The sequence below is a fragment of the Gallus gallus genome, chromosome 12 (assembly GCF_016699485.2).
Source record: "Gallus gallus isolate bGalGal1 chromosome 12, bGalGal1.mat.broiler.GRCg7b, whole genome shotgun sequence".
Taxonomy (NCBI): Eukaryota; Metazoa; Chordata; class Aves; order Galliformes; family Phasianidae; genus Gallus; species Gallus gallus.
The window spans coordinates 9,408,126-9,426,575 of NC_052543.1; the positions used below are offsets into that span (position 1 = coordinate 9,408,126).

The 18,450-nt window shown below is 50.0% G+C and overlaps 1 long non-coding RNA gene across 7 annotated transcripts in view; it reads right to left on the reverse strand.

Annotated features, from left to right (window-relative positions):
* Positions 1 to 2,195: 2,195 nt before the first annotated feature.
* LOC101750361 overlaps positions 2,196 to 18,450 on the reverse strand; it is a 115,651-nt gene continuing 99,396 nt past the window's right edge. For all 7 annotated transcript variants that reach the window (XR_005839218.2, XR_005839221.2, XR_006931289.1 and 4 more), the window contains 9 exons: positions 18,257 to 18,435; positions 14,820 to 14,921; positions 12,999 to 13,049; positions 10,976 to 11,111; positions 9,484 to 9,667; positions 7,066 to 7,118; positions 5,527 to 6,118; positions 3,074 to 3,149; positions 2,196 to 2,386 (listed from right to left, as the gene is read on the reverse strand). This is a non-coding gene — a long non-coding RNA (uncharacterized LOC101750361). The remainder of the gene's footprint in view (positions 2,387 to 3,073; positions 3,150 to 5,526; positions 6,119 to 7,065; positions 7,119 to 9,483; positions 9,668 to 10,975; positions 11,112 to 12,998; positions 13,050 to 14,819; positions 14,922 to 18,256; positions 18,436 to 18,450) is intronic.

Here is an 18,450-nt window from a genome sequence, read left to right on the forward strand (position 1 = left end):
ATGCTGAATTTATGGGCAAGTATACATGTTCTCCCACCTCCGGCCCTCCTGGAGGAGGGACAGAGCTTGGTGGCTCCTAGCCCGCTCCTGCCCTGCACAGAGCCATGCTGCTGCAGAAAGAACCCCTTTTATTCCTCTTTTCTTCCTAAGCACCCCTTCCATCTCTCCCAGCTGCCCAGGAATCGGTTTGTAAAATCCATCCAGCAGGAGAGGTGTTGTCACAGGAGGGAAAAGGAGCAAGGAGCCAAGAAGCTTCAGCACCGAAAGGAGCAGCTGTGGCGGAAGGCAGCACTTGGAGTGATCTCATGAATCAGCCATGACATTATCTGCAGTGAAATGCCTGGGAAGGGGTTTCCCATGTCCTACCCTGACCTGCAAGGTTGACTCCATGGGGGCCTGAAGGGCATTTTGATTGCCAAAGACAAAGGCTAAATCAGGAGGAAATGATATTTTATTTAACCTCTGCGTCGAGGTGGGGGCCCGAGGGGAGGGCAGAGGCAGGGGGGCGGTGACAGAGGCGTGGGGATAATGCTGGGGGATTCACAGCAGATAACTGTAACATATGGGCTTTCACTAAAGCACATGTCCCACCAAAAAACCAATTTCCCTCAGTGTGCTGTCAGTTGTTGCCAGGGCAGCTTGCTCTGTCAGGGCTGTGCTCTGCCATACAACGCCCCGTTCGGTGCCAATATGGAATTTCCTTTTGGGAAAGGGTTGCAATAATTGTCTCTCCTATTTACACAGTGCTTTCCAGACAACGTGCCAGAGCCTGGAGCCCTTATACAGGCAAAGCTCCCAGGGACACCCTGACTTGGCTCCATTGTCAGCTCTGAGCACTCAGCACAGCGTATGATCAGGCAGGGGGACTGCAGACCTGTTGGTGCAGGGAGCAGCTATCCCCAAAGTGCCCCATTCCCAAAGTGCTCATAAAAGAAAGCAGCATCAAAAGCACTCTGGAGTGGTAGTGTGGGGTGAGCTTACCTCCTATTTAGAAAGCATTAGATCTACAAAGGCTTTAAATATCTTCCTGATGTGACATGCCTGTAGGAAGTTGCTGTAGATGTCCTAAGGACCCGTGTGATCTGAGGGTGGGTGGGTAAGCCCGGAGGGATGGGAGCACAGGGGAATGCAAAAGTGCCTGGGAGGGAGGGTGGTGGGCTTTATGCAATCGAGCCCTGGAGGAGAGGTGGGGGTCATAGTGGTACAACCTGCAGTGCCAGCAAGGTGAGGCCACGGTGGTGGGGTGGTGGAGTTCACTCTGGTCTTCCTCTGATGGGCCTGAGAGCTGCACTCACAGCACAGGGAAGGTAACGTGTGGGTCTGAACAGTTCCAGTTCTGCTGATCCTCTCTGTTTTCAGCTGACACAGAAACACAAGTGAGGTAGACCAGAGGACCAGAGGTGTGAGAAAGGGTAAAGGCCTTCCTTCACTCCGGATCGTTTTCTCTAGTATTTCATCAGACCAAGTGGGCATACGGTGCCATTTCGTCACTTCCTTTGGAAGGCAGTTTCCGTACTTCTTATACACCCATACATACAACCCGGGTTGTATTTTGCCAGGTTTCTGTTTTCACCATGAAGTAGAAAACAGTCATGGCTGTCAGTATGAATTCTTACAAGTGCAAAGGACGTAAAAGTGGCACCCCCTCCCATCTTCCCACAGTACCAAAATACCACGTGTCAAAGATGCTCCTGCTGAGAGCTGAATTCCCCCTTCACGCAAAGTTCGGGGACTGAGGGTTGTTCCAAGTGTTTCTATTTCAGACACTTGGTCTTTGACCAACTCATCGCATTTCAGGCTCGTGCTGAAGACCTGAGAACCAGATTTGTTTGTATCCCCCCTGCGCTCAGGGCCCCGATCGCATCCCCCTGTGCAGAACTGCAGCCTGCCCTAAGCACGTTCCCCAGATATGTGGTTCCTTAGAGGTCCTGGGTAATTCGGGGCAGGTCAGGCACACACCAGCTCTCCAGCTCTGCTGTGCAGGGAACCCACAGCGCAAACCGACCCATGGGGAGCATGACCCAAAGTGTCAAAACAGGGCCTTTTACATTTTCCACTGCCACCAAACCTGTTTGACTGAATTGCAGGTTAAAAAGGCATTGTGTCTGTAATTGTTGGGCTTTAGAGAGCATGTCTTTTCCTTTAATGAAATACCTCGCTCATTCCATTCGAAAAGGAACCAAAGACTTCTCAGGTTTATGATAAAGTTGTAAAAATTTTATTTACCCCATATTTCCTGCTGGGTTATTTATGAGGCATTTTGTCAGCTCTCATAAAACTGCCTAGTAAAATATATTTTCTTACGAAAAAAAAAATAAAATCATTTGTGCGGGACATCTTGAGAGCAGCGAGGACAGAGTTAATGGGATACACACACGTTCCGACCCTGGGAGAAAACAAAACAGAACAAAAGCCAGGCATTGTTGTGCTGTATTAGTTAATAATAGATTTAGAGCTGAAATCCCGCTCCCACTGATGTTACTGGAAGTTGGTCCTTAATAGAAAATAATCAGAGAACCAGCTGCCATGAAATGCCGAGCCCCAAAGTGAACCTGAAATGCATCAGAGTGCCTCAAAAACACATTTCTCCTGTTGGAATTTCACAACAAAGAGCAGCCTGGCAACTTTTTTTTACTTCAAATGCGGTGGCTTCGATTAATTTAACTCTGGGACAGATTCGAATTGCCCCTCAGAGCTTGAACCCAAGGTCAGCTGTCTGTTAATAAGATCACTTTTACCTAGATAAGCTTCAAGCTGCACAAAGTGAAGCTCCTTAACACGAAGATGAAGGAAACCCCATTGTGGCAGCTGCTGTCAACCAGCCCAGGCACAGGAAAAGCACAACCCACCCACTCCAGGCACAGCTGGGGGAAATTTGCCTCTCTTGGAGCACTGCTTCTCAGTTGTGTGTCACATGTTTGCATCTGCTCCGTTCTCCATGATCTGAACTCTCCCATTTTCTTTCTCCCCAGCAGTGCTTGTGTTCCCTAGTCCCAGTGGGAAGCTTGGCACACTGTGTCTGTAGCTCTGCATCCCCCCCTTACACCCTCATTTCAACCCGTGCATCACTTACCACATGCAGACGGGCTGGACTCAGGTAAATCCTCCTTTTTTTTTTTCCACCCAGGAGCTCAGCAAAGGTATTCTAGCTGGGAGGCAGCAGACATATAAAGGAAGCAAGAAAACAATGAATAAAAGGCAAAAGAAAATAGCCAAGGAGAGTTGTTTTTAAAATAACAGCGGCTAGATGCTGGGAAGCGGTCAGAGGGCTTTTGTTTGGTGCCTGCGCTGTGCTTGGCACAACACAGCCTCCGTGCAGCTGAGCTCCTTACTCCCGCTGCCGTGCAAAAGTAAAGCAGCAACAGCAGAGCATGGGAAACAGGCAAGCAGCCAGGTTTGGAAAGGTATTTAAGTGTCTAAAGGCGCAGTGGGATATTTATTTACAGATGCTGGTACAGGTCCTGTTTCCTACGGGAGCCAAGGGGCGTTAGGCTCACAGTGCCAGCGCTTTGTTGGTGCCACCAGGTGTTATTTGTGCCTTTAGGTACAGGTAGAGCCGCTCTACCTCTTGACAAGGCTTGTTTCTAAAAGTTGCTCACACTGTGGGGTTGCTCTCCTGTGTGCCTGCACCGTGCTTCTGCAGGCAGGCTCAGAAGGAAGCGGGGAGCTGCCTGCTTCCCTCTGGGGAAAGCGCAGAGCACGTCTGTAACGTGGGATGTGCCAGGCCTGAGCCCTAGAGGATGGCTGGGGAACAGGCTGTGGTTTAAATGGACTGGACCAAACTCCAGCTCAGCCCTGCCACAAGTGCCCGATACTGATACAAAAGAAAGTGAACTCTATGACGACTGTATTCTCCCTAGGCTGTGTTCTCCCTAGGCTAAGCTAAGTCCTTTACAGCGACCCAGCGAGCACACTGGAGGCACAGCCACCTGGAATGTTTGTCAGCTGTCAACAAAATGCAGAGGAGCTCCGGCACGGAGGAGAGGGCAGATGTGTCTGCAGGCTCTCTGGATGCGGCTCTGAGTGCTGAGTAGGTGGAGATGGAGACGGAAAGCCATTTCTATTCCAGATATCAAACAAGCTCTCAGGGAAATTCCTTCTACAGCTTAATTCATTTAAAAAGAAAACACCTTTGCCTCCCAGCTTTCAGGGGGTTTTGGCATCCCTTACAACCAGTGCAGTCAGTCGTTCCAGAATCAACAGCTTTTGGTCAATGACTGACAAGGAAGGGCTGCTTTGCCTCGGTGCAGTGGGGAGAAAGCAGCAGACATGTGGCAGACGCCGTGTTTGCACTGGTGGGAATAATGCTTTCGACTCAGCTTACGAAAGGTGAGCTGGCAGGATGTTAGCATACCGCACGCCTTGACAAACCCCTGGTGATGAGAGAGCTGCTGCCCGCCAGAGAGACCTGGCCCAGGGGAAGGTTCCTGCCTGTCCCACCAGCCTGTTGCTACCAGTGGGGTACATTCCAAAACTAAAGCTACAAAATGCTTCTCCCTGCGCTCCAGGCTGGCACTGGAATGTACGGTGCTTAGGCTCGAAACCTGGCACCGGTGTAATCCCTAGGAGAGGAGCATAAGTGGAGGCAGATAGCAGGGATGTGCAATAGCCCTCGTGGAGGTCTGTGTAAAGCTGCCATTGACTGGGGTCCTTGTCAGATGGCAGACACGAGGCTTACACATGCTTTTTTTCCTCTTTGCAACGGGCTGTGTTATTTCTCTTCTCCACTGCCAACTGGCATCAGTGACCGATTCATTTGCACCAAACACAAAGATATGGGCTCTCAGAAGCCAAGCAGGACCCTCACCCAGGGAACACGCTGGAGCTTTTTAATAAAGTTTAGAGAAGCATTCAGGCTTTTCCACCATAGTAGGAGAAGATGAAATTCTTTAATTGTTTGTGTTTGCTAAAACTCATATAAAAAGAGGATTTGGGATTCTGGGGAAGCTTTAGAGCTGAGTCTGACCTTAAGCTGTGCTTCTGCACAGCATTGCACGCTCTCACACTGTGCTCCCGGCACCCACCCTGGGAACGGCCCTCACTCGCATCCCTCTGTCTTCAGCACATGAAGTGATTCAGGGAGGCAGCCGTTGTTTTATCCTATCGTTAGAACAAGTATCTTTAGGAGCCTGCGCAATATAAAAGCTGTGCTGTCGTGCACAAACACTGTGCCTTATCACAGACCAACAAGGTCTGACCTGCTTGAGGTTCAACGCAAGCTTAGAGCTGACAGTGACAACATGAGATCTAGGAACACAAACACAGCAGCCAACAGCCCAGATGTGCACTGGTGATGGCACGTGAAGCATCTGAATCTGGATTTCCTACACCACAGATAACCTCACTAATACTGCAGTCAGCCTGTGTGGCATCTCTCAATCTTGATAAAAAAGAAACTAGTTTGATTTTAATTGATAGATAAGGGGAACACTGGGGGCTGTTTTGATTTTTTCAAATCTTGAAAATCCTTTCCGGGTGGGAACTCTGCCCTCCACCTCCTTCACCTTCCATTCCCAAGTCACTCACGCAGATGATGGGATGCTTCTCCCTTTTGGGCTCCATGGTTTCACTGCCATTCTAGATAACGGAGCTTTGAGCAGAAAACATTGCCAAAGCTGTGGCACAAGCACAGGCTTGAAGGTGAAGCGCGGAGCAATTCCTTTGGCTGAAAGATGCCAAGACGCTCAGCCCCAGATGCCATCTGGCACAAAGTCTCACTGAGAAGTAGACCATCTTTCAGGACGTGACCGATCAGTTCACTCTTTTCCCAGTATTATCCCAAATGGCAGCAACGTTCAGCATTCGGCGTGGCATAGGGTGCTTCAATTTTTCATGCAACAGTTGCTTTTACCACTATTAAATCACATGGCTCTGCGAGGACCAGCCAAGATCTTCAAACCAGCAACAGCAATGGCTCAGTGGTCAAAATTTGGCTCAGCCCGCCAACCTGGAGATGAGAATGAATGACTTTTACCTCCTGGAACCTCAGGAGTGTGGGGCCTGACCTAACACTGCAGGAGTGTAGGGGTGCCCAGCTGTTGATGGTGCATGTTTGAGTCGGGCTGAGCAGATGAACCTGCAGCTTTTCAGGGCAAGAGCTGGCAGAAGGCAGAACTATCTGCAAAGTGAGAAATGCAAACAAGGAGGAAAAAAAGTTCAGTTTTGCATTCTGAAAGAAAATGCAAATCTTGGTTGGTTGGCTTTTTTTTTTTTCCCCCTTTTTTGTTTTTGAACGTCAGTGCCAGTCTTCTCTCTCTGATTTCTACACCTTTTGGCACAGGAATGAAACCAGTCTAATCTCAGTCACCGGCTGAGGAATGCTCAGGCTTTCTGAAGTCCCAGCCCACTTGGATAGCTGTATTTCTGAGACAGAGAAACAGCAATCTTTCTCCTTTTAACATCAATAACACCAGTTATTCTCCCAAAGAATTATTATCAACAATTCCTTTGCTATATTTACAAAGAAGCGGGGCTATTCTTAGAGAAAACACTAAAAAAGCCATTTTATTCAGCTTTCTTGGCAGTTATACAAAAATGTAAGGAATGTAGTCAGTTAAAAACATCAAATCCCCAGCACGAGTCTATAAGAGCTTCCCTAATGCATATTTACAGTATAGAAAGCAACCGCTTTCCTGTTTTGTAGAACAAACAGGGAACCTTCTCTTTTCCTCCGAGCTGTTCCTGAAGACCAAACGTTAAGTTTGACACAGAATGCTGCTTTTAATGGTGCAGACTGTAAAGTTTAGTGCCTAGAAAATGGAACTTTATACTACAGCCTTCTTTTCCTAAAAAGGAATCGGAGGCGAATTTTACAGCGGGTTTTAGGCAAGTTCTGAATTGGCAGCCCAGGGTATCAGAATAAACCTTCAGCCACAGCTCAGTTTGCCATGGCAGCGCTCGCTTGTTCCATGCTGCTCCTTGCCCTGACAAGGACGTGCAGCCCTGGGATTGGGGATCATAAGTAGGGACCTCGCCACTGTCCCCATATGTACTGCAGCATCTCAGGGCTTTGCCCCAGCCTCTGCGTGCCATCAAGAAGCGTCTCTTTCTTAGGGCATTACTTACTGTGCAGGAAGGAGACTGAACGGCTCATCCGGGTCACAGCTTTCCTGGTGATACTGAAAACAAAAGAAAGATGTGGGTTATTGCTCCAGGTTTGGTTAATGGGTTTGACTCTTACCTGGTGAAAATGGACATTATATTGCACAGATACCAAATGGTTTCCAGATGGACATGACAATAGCTCCTTCAAAGAACAGTCTATTCCATGGGGAAATAAAGACATTCAAACTCTTGAGGTTTCATATATTGACTGGTATAGACAACATACTGCGAGGAACGCTGATAGGGACACAGGTATTCAGCTTCTCCCTCTTCCTCAGCTCTAACTCAAAACTCAATTTTTGGCTTCTCTAAGTCTGCCCGTGTTGGAGGTCTCCGGAGCCAGCTTGAAACTACAGATCTGGAAAGGCTCCGGATGCCATTCCCACCACTTCAAATGCTCTCAGGTGTCCCAGGCCAGAGAGAGACTGGAAACCTCCTCCTCCAACCCCACGCTGTATCGACATTTGCTGCTATTCTGCCATTTGCAGACCTGCTGTTTAAGACGTGTTTTTGGCACGTCCTTCCTAGTTTAAGTCACATACACGCTTGGCTCAGGCAGGTGACAGAGCTGCCTTTGCTGCATGCTTCAAGCCTTTGTTTTCGCAACCGACCCTACCACAATGTGCTGTGCCGTGGGGCTGAATATGGCCACGATCATCCTTCTAGGACTCCTTGGGGCAGATGATGCAACCCCAAGCAGATTTCTATAAGCTTTTGTGATTTGTGCTGCAACCACTGGCTTTTCTTTCTGTTTCAGAGCCATCAGAAGCGGGCAAGCCATCATCCAGAGTAAACCAGGCAAGAAAACGACCGCACTTGAAGGAAGGGAGAGGAAATGAGAGATTCGTCCAGGCCTCTGGCTCCCATTCGCTGTCATGTAACAGTTTCATCATTGTATGAAGTGTCAATAAGATACCAACAGGGTAAACAATTGTCAGACAGATTTTCACAGAGCCAGTTGACTGGACCATGGCTGCTTTGTACACAATGCCAATGCAGTGTCATTTCTAATGGGGGAATTTATACAGTGTAATTATGTCAGAATTTGCTCCAGGCTACACACTGTTGCATTATAAACCTGGCCATTGCCATGCGATTAGTCAGAGCCTTAAATAACACTGAAAGTAATTATATCAAGCAAGTAGTTGTCAAAGGCTGACAAAGAAAAGTGGTGAATTCCAGTGCTTGCCACATACCGGCCCTGGAGGAGGTTAGCTAATGATGATGGCCTTCATTGCTGGAGGGTTGGGTACCCGAGGCCACGTCCCCATCAGCTGACTCACAAAGCGTTTAAGGACCCGCTTGGTGGGGCCCTGTAATTACGCAGCAGAGAGGACACCTTTACGTGAGTTCAGATAAGATTCCCAGATGACTGGATTTAGATGCATGTGATTGAAGTGCAAAAAGCGGGGAGCTGCCTCACGTGGGAGCATAGGGCCAAAGGGGTTTTGCATCAAAGAGATGGCCCTGCATGGTTGCAGGGGTAGGTGGGTGGCTGCGTTTCCCTCCTGCCCCTGCAGCCCTGAACGATAACACCATCACAGCACCATTACTCTACAAATGTGAGGAGTCCATTCAGGAGGGGCAGAAAAGGAAGAAGGATCAGAAACAACTGCTGGATTAAGGGCAACAGATAGCCGGGCTGTGCAGTGCTCCTGTTTTGCACTTTCCAACAGAAGAGTCCCAATCTGTTGGCATCTTTGGATTCCTCTTTCCCAGAGAGAACACAAATCCTCTGCTTTCCAAGTCATGCTGAGCTTCAGGGCTGTGAGGGGGACAAAGCTGGCTGCTATCTCCCTTGCTCTGGCCCTGGTCCCTCAGGGCTGTTACAAACTATTCCAGTTTGTAGCAGATCTCCCGAGGGCTGCAATAATGGCTGGGAATTACTGTCACGCAGCACCGCTTGGCCGTGCTCAGCCCCGAGTCACATAGGGTGCTCCCCCTTTGCTTTGCCTTCTCTTTTCCAGTAAATGCTCAGTTGAACCCAGAGTAATGCATGCAGGCTTCATCCCTCAAGAGCTCATGGTATCTGAGGCATCTTGTGACATTGCAGCCAAATCACAGCCAGAAATGCTGCTGCTGCTGGTGCCTTGCAGTATCTGAGGCTGAGGCACTCGAGCAACTGTACAAACACACTTTTAGAAACAGGGTGGATAATTCATGAGAAATCCCCACTACTTCTGCTTCTACCTGGCCTGAAAAGCTACAGAGACCAACAGCAACTTGTGGTATCCTGACATTTCTGCTTTTGTCTGGGATGGGAATTGAACCAGGTGCTAGATCCACAACAGAATAATCATCATAATAATAATTCCTCCCTTTGGTTTTATGAGCAGACATTCAGAATAGTTTTCACTTGCTCCAGCCCCTTCCACTGACCTGGTGGGATGGTGACAGGAGCCCTGGGCTATGCATCCTGTTCCAGCTCCATGAAGAGGTGCCTGTCTGCAGCTGCTGCTCATGGCTCCCATCCAGAGGTTGCCACCTCTGCTGCTCCGCCAGCAGAACTATTTGTGTCATCAGCTATTTGTGTCATCACTTCTCCGGCTCCATCAAAATAGTCCTGCTTAGAGAAGATCTGAATTAAATTGGCTTTAAAATACAGAAGCCACATAAGTCTTTGCTAGGATAGGACTAAATGGAGGGCTGTTGTTAACCAGCACGGTCAGGTCAACGCCTTGAGCAAGAATCAGCACAAAAACACAAATGAGGTACATACACCAACATTAACAAACCGTGCTCCATTATCCCCGCTTTCCACCCTATTTCTTCATTTGACCCTGCAGAGAATTGCCTCCATGTGTTGGGCTGGCATAAACCTAATCCAACCAAAAATGACTTTATATATGACTTTATTATTATTATTTGCTGCTGAGTATCCTGAGCTGGCTCAGCGCAGCATCCATGCAAGCCGAAACCCAGATACAACATTATAACAAGGTGTGTGCCTTTTGAGCTCTTAGTCTCAAAATCTGCATCGCCAAGCTACTATGAAAATAAAAGATGCAGTGGGCAACAGAGCAGGAATTGAACAGAGGTAAATTTGAGTTTCAAATGAGAGAAAGAAGGGGGTGGGGTGAAGAATGAAGGGCGATGAGAAAAGAGATGCCTTTTAGGAACAATGCACCACTGTTTTATGGGACAGGATTTCTCTTGAGTTTCTTGAAGTCTGATAATTTTACATCCACTTCTGGATGTTAATTCCCGGTCATTTTAGCTCATGTCATCAGCTGTTCTAATAGAGCCAACTCTGTAAAGCTGCTGCTGAATTTATCAAATGTGCAGTCACATATGTGCATATATTGTGTGCATTGACTGTGAAAAAGGAAGTCAAAACCAATACTCTGATCACATTTTCCATCTGAGGTGCTTTGCCTCGCTAAGTAAGATAAAAGAAGCAAATCTTAGGGGAAAGGTAATCCGATAATGTGGCTGGTTGGCTTGCTGTGATTTACCCCTGGTGCCACTGTGCTCTGGAATACCTGCATGTTCACCTCGGTTTTTGTTTCAAACTGGGGTTTTGGCAGCAGGGGTGCTTTTATTTTTTGCTAAGGTGCCCATGTTGTTTGTTTGCAGGTTTGTCAGGTGAGTGGAAATACTGCTCAGCGCTGGGAGCATACAAGAGCCAGTTTTGGCTGGCGCTGGCCGTGGCTGTGTTTCTCTGGCCACTGAGATGGTGAGCAAGCAGATGTGGTCCATAGCAGCCGTGCATTTGGCTGCCTTTTACCAAAGCAGGGCAGTGAGAGGTGCCATTGGCTGAACATCAATCACCAGTGTCTCCAGGATATCCAGCAGTGAGCGTTCACAGAGCAGGTCTCACCCGAAAATTGGGTAAAACTGACCCAAGTGAGGCTTCCACTGAGCTGCTTACCCCCGTGTGGGATGCTTGTGTCCCAAGCTGTGCTGCTGGGCTTTGGCTCTGGCGGCCTTCAGGCTGGTCCAGTCCCTCTCCTGAGACAGCTCCTGGAAGACATCACGGCTCTCCCCACTTCTTCCAGCTCCCCCTGCTTGAAGGAGAAAGAGAAGTAACTTTTCTTATATCTTCAGGCTTCTAATAATAGCTGCAGAAGTTGCTGTGCTGCAACAGCCCACGGCAAAGTGAAGCTCTGCTGTACAGGTCCCTCGCTGGCAAGAGCTGGCAGAAAACGAGAAGAGTCATAACTGTGCACACACAGGTGCTCCATATCACAGCCCCGTATGCCTTTTCCAAACAAGTGAGGTATTGGTGAACATGGCTCCCAGGTGAGAGGGAGTCTGAAACCTGCTGTGGTCAGTATCTCTATGATTCTCAGCGATGATTCTGCCCCAGGGAAGGACCCCAAGACCCGATCAGGCTGTACCCAACCCTGTAGGGTTGCTGGGCTTTCTCTGAACCCAAGTCCCTCTGGCTCCTCCAGCAGAGAATGGCCGTGGCACAGCTTTGCAGGGGGCGAGCAAGGCCATCCAGCCTCCTGTTCCAGGATGTGCCAAATTATTTTGGCCCCTTTGCCATGGAGATGGAGGGAACAGATCCCTGTAAAGCTGAGGGAGCATCAGTTGGTGACAGGTGGGGACTTAGGGGCCTTAATCCTCAGAGTAATAAGACCCCATCGTGGACTGTACAGAAAAGATGGATGCAGCCAGGTATAGAAAGGAGACGGCTTCACTTGGTTTCCGTGCTTCAGCCATCTCTCTCACCTCTGCAACATTGGGTCTCTTGTATTGCAGAAATGCCACGGACTTTTTGGGAGGAGAGCTCCTTAGCCCAGCAAAACCAACCGTATCAAATTGAGAGGGTTTTTGACTTGAAAACCAAAGGGGAGAGGGAGGAGAGGGTACATTGGAAGAAAGGGGTGAGAGATGGGTGGGAAGGAGGAGATGAGTGGCACAGTGTCCTGGGAAGTACAGCCGGCACGGCTGCTCCCGGCCCCCAGCCTGGTGCAACTGCAGCAACATCTGTTCCACTTGAGCTCTGCTCAGTTAGTGGCATGTTTGTTTAATTGTGGGCCCGGTTTGTTATTTTGCTTCCCATTAGGAAGCTGAAGAAAGGAGGAGGAGGCTGTTTTCATTCTGGCGAGCATTTCGCCAGCACAATGAGGTTTCTTTCCATGGCGCTGGGTAGTCAGAACTCGCTGTACAAGGCAGACGCCTCTGAAGCCCATTGTTCAACCTGGTGCATTAAGGGCTCACACTTGTAATTTTGGCGCTGATCCCCTTCTCCCATTGTGCGAGCAGAATGGGCTGAAAAAGGAGAGCCTGTCCTCTTTATCTGGCAGCAAAGGGAAGGAGGCAGCGGCTGTGCTGCCGGCCAGGGCTCGATGCTCCTGTGGCAGTGGGGGAATGGATGCTGTGGATGTGTCCCTGCCCACTGCTGGGAAAGTCACCCAACTTTCACTCTGCTGCAGCTCCTTGGCCTCCATCCAACTTTCCCAAATTCACCACTGATTATTTTGGATAAAAGGGGACTTCTGCCTGCCTGGTCGTTCAGGCTTTTTGGTTGTTTGTTTTGTTTTAATTAAAAAAAAAAAAAAAAGAGAGCATTGTTAAAAAGTGGATTTTTTTTTTTTACTGCTGGATGGACAGCTGTGCAGCTCTATGCACAGTAGTCAGAGCAAGGAGAGCAGAATCCCTTTTGTGCCATGCCCTACCAATGAGGGATGACCATATCAGACCAAGGCAGCACTGGCGGAGGACTTCCATGACATGAGCATCTCCAGGATGAGTCTCTGTGAAGTATTTGGGCTCGGAGGAGTTGCTGTGAGATGCAGGTGTGCCTGTACTTGTCCTGTTGGAAGCCTGCTGAGCCGGCATGGAGCACAGAGCTGTACAACGGTCTGACAATGTGTGTGCAACACAGTTCTCATTCTCCATCCCTGCTCAAAACTGAAGCCCCCAGCCCAAACTGTTGGACTCACCCTGTGTTTACTGCAGCGAGGCACCAAGCCCACCGGGAGCGTTTCAGACATCTGCCCAAAAACAAAACAAATACCTTTCCTTAATGCAATGGATGGATTGAAAAAAAAAAATGAACTGAACATCAGAAGCTTAAATATAAACTTAGATTAGTGAGCAGGCAATACAAACAGAGCCCTGACTCTGCAAACATTTACGTATGCAGGAATCCTGGGCACTCGAGCTGAAGGGGAAGGATCGTAACACACTCATGAGGATGGTGCCTTTGCCTCGCTGGAGCTGCACGCAGACTGACTGACACAGAGCTCCCATCAGCAGGGCAGAAGTGCAGCCACAGCTTTGCCAGCCACGCTCTCTCGGTTTTCTGTGCAACACAAGGTGCAATTTGCTAACCCAGCCTGCGGGCGCTGCCTTCATGGATGCTCCGATCCCAGCTGGAGGGATGAGGGCCAACCCAATGCCGGCACCACAGCCCAGCTCAGGGGTTTGACAGCACCGTGACTCAGCTCGGTTTAAGGTCCACACGGAGCGAATACCAACGCGAGGTCTCTGCTGCAGGGCGAGCGGAGCTGGGAGGCTCTGTTACAGAACAACTGTCCATTAGCGCGGGAGGCAGCTCAGATGCTATCTGGCTCGGTATTATCCCTCGCTGTTATAACTTCACTTTGGACAGTTAAGATCTTGATGAGTGGGGCTAGGGGCAAACCGTGGCCACAGCCAGATTAACAGCGCGCACAGGGCTGATACCTTTGCTCAATACCGAAGCTAGTGCTGCTTTGCCCCCGAACTTCCCTGCTCCTCCCCATAGTCAAACTCGCCACCGACACACCGAAACGAGGTGGATTTAAGCACAACGCGTGGCCGAGGGTTCGCCAAGCGACGCTCGCGCCGAGCACGAAGCAGCGATGCTCGCAGCATCCCCGCATGGAGCTGGGATGGCAGAAGCCCTTTCCCAGCCCCGAGCTCTCCCAGCACAAACCTCTCCCAGCCCACCCCACTCCTCGCCCACCCGCCGCTCAGCCGCCGGCCCAGGGGCGTGCGGTGTTTGCTTAAGCCGGGGCTGGTTTCACGTTTTCGCAGTGATATGATAATTGCGTTTAGATAGCCCTGTCTCTCTCTGCTGGGCTTTTCACAGGGCTCTCCTGGCCCCCAGCAGGGCTCATTTAAAAGCGGCTCCGCTCTCAATGACACGCCGCAATGTTTTCAAAAAGAAACAAGCAGCGAGCGGCTCGCTGGAAAAATAACAAAGGGACCCAATTACAAGCAAATGTGTTGAAGGGTCCCAGGGCCGTCTGTGGGCAAATTAGGGCCAATTAAAGGTCAAAATGATTTAAGGTATAAGGACGAGAGGGGGAAGAGAAACAATTGGCCGGATTCCTGCACGGAATAAGCGTCTGCTGCTCGGTTTGATTGGGTTTTAGCGCCCAAATGATGGAGAAACTTCAGAGCTGAGGTTTTGCCCGATGTTTAAAGTGGGTGTTCGTGCCTGAGAAGGCGGCGCAGAGGGCTGTCGGGGGAGATGTGCTGCCAAGCTTTGCATACGCCTTCCTGCAAAGGCAGCTTGGAGCCATAAACCCGGGGTCTGGAAGCTGAGGGGCCGTGCTTGGCCACATCATTTGTTTTTCACTGTTAGAAGCCTCTTCGGTTTTGATGGTTAGGAGGTGTTTAAAAAGTCACACTCAACTGATGTAGCGCAGCCCTCCTGCACGAATACGCCTTCTCTCCTGCCGTGTGTACATCCGTGCAAGGAGAAAAGCATCTCTCCCTGACCTCGGCTCCTGGGTAAGCTCACCTTCACCCACCTGCAAAAGCTAAAATCTCACCCAGAAGCAGCCCAACATCTGCAAAGCAGGCTGGGGATTTCACACGGGGTTTCCTTCCAGGCTCGGTCCTTCCACCCACAGCCAGCTCAAACCCCAGCAATGCTGCAATGAAAATAGCATGATAAATACTGTCACCAGAGCTATTTAAAACCAGAGAACATGTTCATCCCGCTGCTTTCTGTTGGATTTCGAATGAAGATTTTGGAGGAGATGGCTTTCTCATTGTCATTTTTATCCAGAAACAAAGAAGCCTGGAGAAGGCCTGAACTTCTGCCGGCTCCCCCCATCTCCCCTGCTTTGCCATGGGTGGTTCAGCAGCCAACCATGCCCAGAGAGCTGCAAGGCTGAGCAAACAGCTCACTGCGTGGCAGAGGGAAGGCAGGGAGTGGTGGAACCCCAGCACAGCAGGGTGGGCACCGTGTGGTTTGGGTGAGCAAACCCACACAGGTGGATCCAGATCTCATTTCAGGCTCATCCTCCTGCCACCGCCACATTATAGTGACGGACAGAAATGTAAAGAAATCACAGAATAGAATCTCAGAGTCAGAATCTGTAAGGCTGGAAAGACCGCTAAGGTCACCTAGTCCAACCACCAACCCGTCACCACCATGCCACTAAATCACATCACTCACTGTGCCATCCACCCTTCAGAACCTCCAAGGGCAGCGTCCCCACCGCTCCCTGGGCAGCCCATTCCAGTACCTCACCACTCATTCTGAGAGGAAATTTTTCCTAACGTCCAGCCTGAACCTCCCCTGCGCAACTTCAGGCCGTTACCTCTCATCCTACCAAGAAATAAAGCACTTCTGGCTGAAGAAATACAGAAACTCAGGGCAAAAGAAACGCAGACGTAACATTTCAAACAGCCCGTGCTGCTGGCTGGCTTTCTATAAGAAGGCAGATAAAGCCACCTGGGACAAAATGGCCCAATTATTCATCAGCTGTGACATCTTCAGCACTGCCTACCTGGGCTGTTTGGAGACAGCTGGTTGTTGGCTACACATTTCCTTGCAGCCTTGCTCATTAAAAACAACCCAACAAACACAAAAACAAACTTAAAGAACCAACCCAACAGTTTAAACCCGCTTTACAAATGGCTTTAAAACACCCAGCCGTGTCCCATCTCATCCTGCCCCTTCCTACCATCTCCAGCTGGAAAAAAAAAAGAGGCCATAAAGCAGCTCTGTGCAGTCACATGTAAATCCCCTGTCTCTGTTAAGGCGAGAGATTAGCCTGTTAACAAAGTTACCTTGTCACCTACCCTGCTTAATCCTTGCATTTCAAAGTGTAATTTTATTGAGCGCCTGGGAGCTGAAATCTGGTGGGTGTTATTTATTTATTTATGCCGTTTAATCGTTCCCTACTTTTTCCTTTCCTTCCTTTCTCTCCTCTTCTTTAATTCACCTGGACCTAAATATATATACATATATATATATATATATATATATATACACGCATACATACATATATATATACACACACACACACATACATATATATTTAACTGTGCCCAAAGCAGTGGATTTTGGAGAGGTGGCACCTCTGCGTGTGCATTAATTCCCATGTCTTTCTTTAACCCTTTGGGAGCCGGGGCAATGAGAAGCCCCCATCGCTGCCCCGCAGCTCTCTGAGCAGGCAGTGTGTTGGCCCCGTGTGCCGCCCGGCCGGGGTATCCCAGCCATAAATCTGTCAATACAAAGAGAACGACGCACACGCAAAAAAATGCGGTTAAAACCAAGAAAAGCAGCATAATTACAGGTTCATTATGGCAAACAAAAGCGTCCCCCGATCCCACCCCTTTGGCAGGGATGGAGGGATTCCAAGAGGCTCATTATGTAGTTACCTCGGTAGGGTCAGAGCACAGCGCTGTGGCCCCACTCCCTGCCCAACTGGGATGTGCCCATTGGGGCACCCCGCGTCCACCCGGCCTCGTCTCAAACCTTTCTCTCAGATTCATTTAAAGTGTGTTTGGCCACAGTGAAAGGGGCTGGGTGGCAGTGTGGGGACCAAAGGCTTTGTGCTGCTCTGCCAAGGGAATGGAAAGGGGAGGCTGGGTGCAGGAATAGGGACAGCAGTCCCATCTCTGTGGCCTGCTCAGTGCCAGCTTTGCATTCCAAACCCTCCTGGGTGCCAGCTGGCCAAGGCACAAGGCTACCATGGCCCATTCAGACATCTCTCTGCTTGCTAATGGCTCCGACCCAACCTGGGTTGGAAGATCACAGTGGCCCAACTTATCCCGAATTTCCCAGAAGCTGGGAAACTCAACATGCTAAGCCTTTTCCCCAGGACATCTCCAGCCCTGTGCAAGCCCTGCAAGGGATGCAGCCGGTGCTTTTCAGCTGTTTCCAACCCATGGCTCCCTTTCTCACCGGGCGTGAAGTCCCCTCCGACACCACACGCCCCTTCCAGAGCCACAGCTTCCCTCTCCGTCCGACAAAGAATTGAGGAACTCCAACGGCACCGCCAAATATTCAGGGAACCTGGCAGCCCCCTTCCCTTCCACCCGCAGTGGCGGTGAGCGCTGCCAGCACGCCCACGCTGAGCCTGCCTCCATCTGTAACCCAAACGTCAAAACATTTCCTCCTGCAGCCCCGTTTTGCTCATGGTAGCCCTGACCCCAGGTCTGAGCCGCATTGCTTTTGGGGTCTGCCTTGCCGAGCCATTACTGTCACTGCCCCACTGTGCGCAGATAAGAATAGGCTGCTTCTTCTGACTCATTTAGCTAAAACAATGGAGCCACCAGAGGCCAAATTAATCCCTGGTGACTTCAGCAAAGTTGCACCAGGCTAAATTTGGTCCCAAGCGTACAATTAGCACGGAGGAGAGCACGGTGTCATGACAGACTCTTGGCTCTTCCCTTGGGTTCCCTTCGTCAGCCCCATGGCTGAGCGCTCCCCTGCCATTTCAGGGCACGGGGAAGGGCACCCTGCTAGGGACAGGCAGCCCATCGTGGGCTGGGGAAGGGCAGATGCCATTTCCCTTGGAGCTGCCTTGGGTTTGCCTTGGAGCCCCATCCCCTGATGCCCACAGGCATCCCCACAGTACTGTCTTCAGCTAGCCCAGGTCTCCCATCCAGTCCCTTTGGCGGTCATGCAAGGGAGCCGTGGGCTGGAAACAGCTGAAGAGCACAGGCTGCATGGAGACTCAGCCCTCACCAACCTCTGTGCAGTAACTTCGTGGCCACCAGATTCCCTCTAGTAACAGCTAAACCACCAAACCACATTTTTTTCGGCACATTTGTGTTTCAGATGTAGAAGAACGGGTCACAAATCGCTACAGGAATTGTCTCGGGTGACTCTTAGCTGACCCAGGAGCAGAGGCTTTGCTCAGCAGCTCCCGCAGCCGCACAGAAGCGCTATGTGTGAGAAATAGAAGGTGCAGAAATAAATTATAAAATAAGTATTTAAAAAAGAAGAAGAAGAAGAAGGTAACCAGACCTTTTCAAACTCCAGAAGTACTTCCTCAAACACACGGTTTTGTGCATCGGGCACAGGCAGAGCCTGGATGGCAATGCTGATCCTGCTCCACAGCGCAGCGCACGCAGGTGGGTCTCACCAGCAACGGCTCGTGTAGGATGGGGTTTGCTCTGAGAACGCTCTCGCTAACCTCAGAGTGCCTGTGCACTGAAAAA